Source organism: Oncorhynchus kisutch, linkage group LG3 (assembly GCF_002021735.2).
Source record: "Oncorhynchus kisutch isolate 150728-3 linkage group LG3, Okis_V2, whole genome shotgun sequence".
NCBI lineage: Eukaryota > Metazoa > Chordata > Actinopteri > Salmoniformes > Salmonidae > Oncorhynchus > Oncorhynchus kisutch.
The window spans coordinates 31,681,900-31,690,433 of NC_034176.2; positions in this window are offsets into that span (position 1 = coordinate 31,681,900).

An 8,534-nucleotide genomic window follows, 5' to 3' on the forward strand; every position below is an offset into this window, starting at 1 on the left:
TACATTGTGTTGTTTTAGTGTTCCCTTTATTTTTTAGAGCAGTGTATGTTAAATTCTTACTTTACGTTTCACTTAACTCGGTTACCGATATTTTTTATAGGTACAAACATTTGTCAGTATTGTGACATCTGCAAAGGACATGAACCGAACGTAGCTAGTCGAAGTTTGCTAGTCAATCAAGCAACTCTAGCCCAGAAGTTAGAGTTGCTTTGCAGCTTCCGGTTTCATTTCCAAAATAAAAGTCTAGAGCTTGTTTTATAACTGCATTCAATAACAACGTTATACCATTAGATGGCGTAGTATAGGCTTGGGCCTTCAGCAAATGACTTAGACACAGTCTTGTCTAGATTCTAGAATAACTGCCTGAGCTTGAGCTGCAAAATAGAAAGTAAATATAATTTAGACTAGGTCTATTCCGCCATCTAAATATGCCGTGCTGTTGTGTGTTATTTAATGGCCATATAAATGCAAAATGTATTTTTATAGCCGCGTGGGGCTGCTGTGGTATTCATGTAACCTAATGAATAACACTTTTTCTAGTATTTGGGAGCACGGACTGTGCACGGACTGTAGGCTTTCTTAGGCATCTTGACTGTTGTATTAGTAAATTCCCCTCTGTATGCAGGCTTGTTATATCCATTTGAATTGCACAACCCCATCACGCACAGACTGTATCCATATCAATGAAGGAGACAAAACAAAATAAGTATTGGCTATAACCTGTCCTTAGCGAAATAGCCAAGGGGTCCCGAATGGTCAAGACTATCTATAGCCTATTCTTATTGCCAGACCTGTTATTCTTATTACCTCTTCTTCTTTTTTTGAAACAAGTTGTTTTTTTCATTTCACTTTACCAATTTTAACTATTTTGTGTATGTCCATGACATGAAATCCAAATAAAAACCAATATAAATTACAGGTTGTAATGCAACAAAATAGGAAAAACCCCAAAGGGGATGAATACTTTTGCAAGGCACTGTATAATTAATCAGGAGATAAATGTTCTGGGGGCAAGGATGTCTTCGCCAACAGTTGTCTTCTGTGAAAGACAACCCCTTTGAAAGATTGCTGATTCTCCCAATCATCTAACTGCAGACATCATCTATCAGGCCGCTCTCCAACGCCAGGACACCTCAATGATATAAGTATACTGCCACCTACTGGTGGTACGAGTATTTGGCGTTGAATGAAAATGGTTGAATAAACGGTCAGTTGTAGTAGTGCTGTAAAGTTGGTTATAAAGTCTAAAGAAGAAAAGCCAAATAAAGTCCAAAGAAGAAAAGCCATATAAAGTCCAAAGAAGAAAAAGATGCCGGAAGGGATGAGGAGAGATAACGAGAAACAAATTCGGTTTTACCATTTTATCTGTGGATTAATTGTTCGGAGTAGAGGACTTTGTGCATTTCAGGTAAAATAACAACCCAATGTTTATATACCAGGACAAATTAGCTAGCAACAGCAAGCTAGCTAGCTAAATTGCCATAAATGTTTCATGCTTTTTGACCTGTCCCCAAATAAATTTTGACTCTGGTTCAGAGTTGTATTTATTTTTTCAACCTGCTTGTCCTGATCACTTCTGGTGTGGGTAAACAAAATCAACGTGCACTTGATGGCGTACACGGCAGGTGTCCGGTTTGGTCAGCATGTGAGAGTCTGGAAGATGATGGGCCTGAAAGATGATGTCTGCAGTTGGACCCTTCTCGTTGCTCCGGCAAGTGTGTAGTTTTGTCAATTATCCACCGTCTAAAACTGGTAGAGGACTTTTTTCAGCACTGACTCTCATGGAAAAATGAAATAGGAACATCTATAGGCCTATTTGCAATTTAGGACTGTGTTACATGATCACCAAGTTAGTCAGTGCTGACTGTCAACATTGGCTGCAGGCTAGGTTATGATACACTAATATACAGGTCGACCTATTTTAATCAATGCATAATGATTTACTCACCAAATTCCAATGGCATAACCTGACAGTTATTACATTGCATAATATTCAACTTTGGTTACATTTTAATCAGGCAGAACCTAAGTTGTGCAGCGGTAGCCTACATCCAATCAACGAGGGCTACGAACCGGTGTTTGTCTGGCTGAATGCACACTTGATCTGAGCCAATCAACCATAGCAAACAATTTTCTAGTGCCCAATCATATTATAGTATATTGTAGCGACCCGCACAGACAGCTGTGTGTTATGTGTTAGGCTAGTAGGTGGTTGTGTTGTACTTACCAGTACCAAGTGTTCGCGGGGTCCGACATGCCAATAAACCTGCTATCTGCCAATCACGGGAATGCCTGGAATGTTCCGGGAGTGGCGTATAGGGGGGTTGGGCAGAGGGATGGAGCATTGGAAGTTAAGACCAGGTTTAGCCTTTGTTCTCTCTCTTACATCTGGCCTTCACAAGAGAAGGTCACGGTTGGCTTGTGGGGTATCTTACATTTATTTGGCGTGGGCTACGGCCAAACAGTAGCCTGTGTAAAGTTGGGTTAATAAACCGTCAATTCTTAAACTTAATCCTCTGTCTGGACAATTGTTCCTTTATGATCTAGTCAGGTCATTACAATATATATACCAGCCTGCTTTCCCATGAAGTTGTGTATTTCAGCTAAGCAGCTCTTTAGCTGCTTAAGTTATCTTTAGTTTACAAACGATAGTGATAGTTTAATTCAAAGCAAATGTAAGAAGCAGTTACCACTTGATAAATGACATACAAAGCTTTATTTGATCCCTCATTCAGTGGCTCCTGCTATGGCTTCCAAAATATTGACCTCTGCTGGACACTATTTACAGACTTAGTCTACATATTCTTCTCTATTTCTCACCTGACAGGTGGCTCAGACTGTAGTGCAGCGGTGAGTCTATCTTGTGGAGGCACATGATCGATATCCATATAGATAAAAATATATATTTCAAATAGTTTTCTTTTAAACACTGGCTACATTGTATTTCTAACTATCTAAATGCTGAGTTTCAATAAGCATAGGCAGTTCTTTTCAAAGCATAAATGGATAGTAGAGGTCGACCGATTATGATTTTTCAACACCGATACCGATTATTGGAGGACCAAAAAAGCCGATACCGATTAATTGGCCGTTTTTTATGTATTCGTAATAATGACAATTACAACAATACTGAATGAACACTTATTTTAACTTAATATAATACATCAATAAAATAAATTCAGCCGCAAATAAATAATGAAACATGTTCAATTTGGTTTAAATAATGCAAAAACAAGGTAATATGCAATATGTGCCATGTAAGAAAGCTAACGTTTAAGTTCCTTGCTCAGAATATGAGAACATATGAAAGCTGGTGATTCCTTTTAACATGATTCTTCAATATTCCCAGTTAGGAAGTTTTACGTTGTAGTTATTATAGGAATTATAGGACTATTTCTCTCTATACCATTTGTATTTCATTAACCTTTGACTATTGGATGTTCTTATTTTTATTTATTTTTTATTTATTTCACCTTTATTTAACCAGGTAGGCTAGTTGAGAACAAGTTCTCATTTGCAACTGCGACCTGGCCAAGATAAAGCATACCAGTGTGAGCATACAACAAAGAGTTACACATGGAGTAAACAATTAACAAGTCAATAACACAGTAGAAAACGAAGGGGGGGTCTATATACAATGTGTGCAAAAGGCATGAGGAGGTAGGCAAATAATTACAATTTTGCAGATTAACACTGGAGTGATAAAAGATCAGATGGTCATGTACAGGTAGAGATATTGGTGTGCAGAAGAGCAGAAAAGTAAATAAATAAAAACAGTACGGGGATGAGGTAGGTGAAAAGGGTGGGCTATTTACCAATAGACTATGTACAGCTGCAGCGATCGGTTAGCTGCTCAGATAGCTGATGTTTGAAGTTGGTGAGGGAGATAAAAGTCTCCAACTTCAGCGATTTTTGCAATTCGTTCCAGTCACAGGCAGCAGAGTACTGGAACGAAAGGCGGCCAAATGAGGTGTTGGCTTTAGGGATGATCAGTGAGATACACCTGCTGGAGCGCGTGCTACGGATGGGTGTTGCCATCGTGACCAGTGAGCTGAGATAAGGCGGAGCTTTACCTAGCATAGACTTGTAGATGACCTGGAGCCAGTGGGTCTGGCGACGAATATGTAGCGAGGGCCAGCCGACTAGAGCATACAAGTCGCAGTGGTGGGTAGTATAAGGTGCTTTAGTGACAAAACGGATGGCACTGTGATAGACTGCATCCAGTTTGCTGAGTAGAGTGTTGGAAGCCATTTTGTAGATGACATCGCCGAAGTCGAGGATCGGTAGGATAGTCAGTTTTACTAGGGTAAGCTTGGCGGCTTGAGTGAAGGAGGCTTTGTTGCGGAATAGAAAGCCGACTCTTGATTTGATTTTCGATTGGAGATGTTTGATATGAGTCTGGAAGGAGAGTTTGCAGTCTAGCCAGACACCTAGGTACTTATAGACGTCCACATATTCTAGGTCGGAACCATCCAGGGTGGTGATGCTAGTCGGGCATGCAGGTGCAGGCAGCGACCGGTTGAAAAGCATGCATTTGGTTTTACTAGCGTTTAAGAGCAGTTGGAGGCCACGGAAGGAGTGTTGTATGGCATTGAAGCTTGTTTGGAGGTTAGATAGCACAGTGTCCAAAGACGGGCCGAAAGTATATAGAATGGTGTCGTCTGCGTAGAGGTGGATCAGGGAATCGCCCGCAGCAAGAGCAACATCATTGATATACACAGAGAAAAGAGTCGGCCCGAGAATTGAACCCTGTGGCACCCCCATAGAGACTGCCAGAGGACCGGACAGCATGCCCTCCGATTTGACACACTGAACTCTGTCTGCAAAGTAATTGGTGAACCAGGCAAGGCAGTCATCCGAAAAACCGAGGCTACTGAGTCTGCCGATAAGAATATGGTGATTGACAGAGTCGAAAGCCTTGGCAAGGTCGATGAAGACGGCTGCACAGTACTGTCTTTTATCGATGGCGGTTATGATGTCGTTTAGTACCTTGAGTGTGGCTGAGGTGCACCCATGACCGGCTCGGAAACCAGATTGCACAGCGGAGAAGGTACGGTGGGATTCGAGATGGTCAGTGACCTGTTTGTTGACTTGGCTTTCGAAGACCTTAGATAGGCAGGGCAGGATGGATATAGGTCTGTAACAGTTTGGGTCCAGGGTGTCTCCCCCTTTGAAGAGGGGGATGACTGCGGCAGCTTTCCAATCCTTGGGGATCTCAGACGAGATGAAAGAGAGGTTGAACAGGCTGGTAATAGGGGTTGCGACAATGGTGGCAGATAGTTTCAGAAATAGAGGGTCCAGATTGTCAAGCCCAGCTGATTTGTACGGGTCCAGGTTTTGCAGCTCTTTCAGAACAACTGCTATCTGGATTTGGGTAAAGGAGAACCTGGAGAGGCTTGGGCGAGGAGCTGCGGGGGGGGCGGAGCTGTTGGCCGAGGTTGAAGTAGCCAGGCGGAAGGCATGGCCAGCCGTTGAGAAATGCTTATTGAAGTTTTCGATAATCATGGATTTATCAGTGGTGACCGTGTTACCTAGCCTCAGTGCAGTGGGCAGCTGGGAGGAGGTGCTCTTGTTCTCCATGGACTTCACAGTGTCCCAGAACTTTTTGGAGTTGGAGCTACAGGATGCAAACTTCTGCCTGAAGAAGCTGGCCTTAGCTTTCCTGACTGACTGCGTGTATTGGTTCCGGACTTCCCTGAACAGTTGCATATCACGGGGACTATTCGATGCTATTGCAGTCCGCCACAGGATGTTTTTGTGCTGGTCGAGGGCAGTCAGGTCTGGGGTGAACCAAGGGCTGTATCTGTTCTTAGTTCTGCATTTTTTGAACGGAGCATGCTTATCTAAAATGGTGAGGAAGTTACTTTTAAAGAATGACCAGGCATCCTCAACTGACGGGATGAGGTCAATGTCCTTCCAGGATACCCGGGCCAGGTCGATTAGAAAGGCCTGCTCACAGAAGTGTTTTAGGGAGCGTTTGACAGTGATGAGGGGTGGTCGTTTGACTGCGGCTCCGTAGCGGATACAGGCAATGAGGCAGTGATCGCTGAGATCCTGGTTGAAGACAGCGGAGGTGTATTTGGAGGGCCAGTTGGTCAGGATGACGTCTATGAGGGTGCCCTTGTTTACAGAGTTAGGGTTGTACCTGGTGGGTTCCTTGATGATTTGTGTGAGATTGAGGGCATCTAGCTTAGATTGTAGGACTGGCGGGGTGTTAAGCATATCCCAGTTTAGGTCACCTAACAGGACAAACTCTGAAGCTAGATGGGGGGCGATCAATTCACAAATGGTGTCCAGGGCACAGCTGGGAGCTGAGGGGGGTCGGTAGCAGGCGGCAACCGTGAGAGACTTATTTCTGGAGAGAGTAATTTTCAAAATTAGTAGTTCGAACTGTTTGGGTATGGACCTGGAAAGTATGACATTACTTTGCAGGCCATCTCTGCAGTAAACTGCAACTCCTCCCCCTTTGGCAGTTCTATCTTGACGGAAGATGTTATAGTTGGGTATGGAAATCTCTGAATTTTTGGTGGCCTTCCTGAGCCAGGATTCAGACACAGCAAGGACATCAGGGTTAGCAGAGTGTGCTAAAGCAGTGAGTAAGACAAACTTAGGGAGGAGGCTTCTGATGTTGACATGCATGAAACCAAGGCTTTTTCGAACACAGAAGTCAACAAATGAGGGTGCCTGGGGACATGCAGGGCCTGGGTTTACCTCCACATCACCCGCGGAACAGAGAAGGAGTAGTATGAGGGTGCGGCTAAAGGCTATCAAAACTGGTCGCCTAGAGCGTTGGGGACAGAGAATAAGAGGAGCAGGTTTCTGGGCATGGTAGAATATATTCAGGGCATAATGCGCAGACAGGGGTATGGTGGGGTGCGGGTACAGTGGAGGTAAGCCCAGGCACTGGGTGATGATGAGAGAGGTTGTATCTCTGGACATGCTGGTAGTAATGGGTGAGGTCACCGCATGTGTGGGAGGTGGGACAAAGGAGTTATCAGGGGTATGAAGAGTGGAACTAGGGGCTCCATTGTGAACTAAAACAATGATAACTAACCTGAACAACAGTATACAAGGCATATTGACATTTGAGAGAGACATACAGCGAGGCATACAGTAATCACAGGTGTTGAATTGGGAAAGCTAGCTAAAACAGTAGGTGAGACAACAGCTAATCAGCTAGCACAACAACAGCAGGTAAAATGGCGTAGACTAGGCAACGGGGCCAACAGATAAAACAAACAAGCAGAATGGAGTAGGCACTTTAGTATTGCCAGTGTAACAGTATAGCGTCCATCCCTCTCCTCGCTCCTCCCTGGGCTCAAACCAGGAACACAACGACAACAGCCACCCTCGAAGCAGCGTTACCCATGCAGAGCAAGGGGAACAACCACTCCAAGTCTCAGAGTGAGTGACGTTTGAAACGCTATTAGCGCGCACCCTGCTAACTAGCTAGCCATTTCACATCGGTTACACAAGCCTGATCTCTGGAGTTGATAGGCTTGAAGTCATAAACAGCTCAATGCTTGACACACAACGAAGAGCTGCTGGCAAAACGCACGAAAGTGCTGTTTGAATTAATGCCTACGAGCCTGCTTCTGCCTACCATCGCTCAGTCAGACTGCTCTATCAAATCGTAGAATTAGTTATAACATAATAACACACAGAAATACGAGCCTTAAGTCATTAATATGGTAGAATCCTATCATCTCGAAAACAAGACGTTTATTCTTTCAGTGAAATACGGAAATGTTCCGTATTTTATCTAAGGGGTGGCATCCATTAGTCTAAATATTCCTGTTACATTGCACAACCTTCAATGTTATGTCATAATTACGTAAAAGTCTGGCAAATTAGGCGGCCCAAACTGTTGCATATACACTGACTCTGCGTGCAATGAACGCAAGCGAAGTGACACAATTTCACCTGGTTAATATTGCCTGCTAACCTGGATTTCTTTTAGCTAAATATGCAAGTTTAAAAATATATACTTCTGTGTATTGATTTTAAGAAAGGCATTGATGTTCATGTTTAGGTACACATTGGAGCAACGATACGCACCGCATCAATTATATGCAATGCAGGACACGCTAGATAAAATAGTAATATCATCAACCATGTGTAGTTAACTAGTGATTATGATTGATTGATTGTTTTTTATAAGATAAGTTTAATGCTAGCTAGCAACTTACTTTGGCTTACTGCATTCCTTGTGGAGTGCAATGAGAGGCAGGTGGTTAGAGCGTTGGACTAGTTAACTGTAAGGTTGCAATCCCCCGAGCTGACAAGGTGAAAATCTGTCGTTCTGCCCCTGAACGAGGCAGTTAACCCACCTAGGCCGTCAATGAAAATAATGTGTTCTTAACTGACTTGCCTAGTTAAATGAAGATGTAAAAAAGAAATCGGCAAAATCGGTGTCAAAAAATACCGATTTTCGATTGTTATGAGCACTTGAAATCGGCCCTAATTAATCGGCCATTCCGATTAATCGGACGACCTCTAATGGATAGTTTGAAAGTAACGATACCATGTGATCA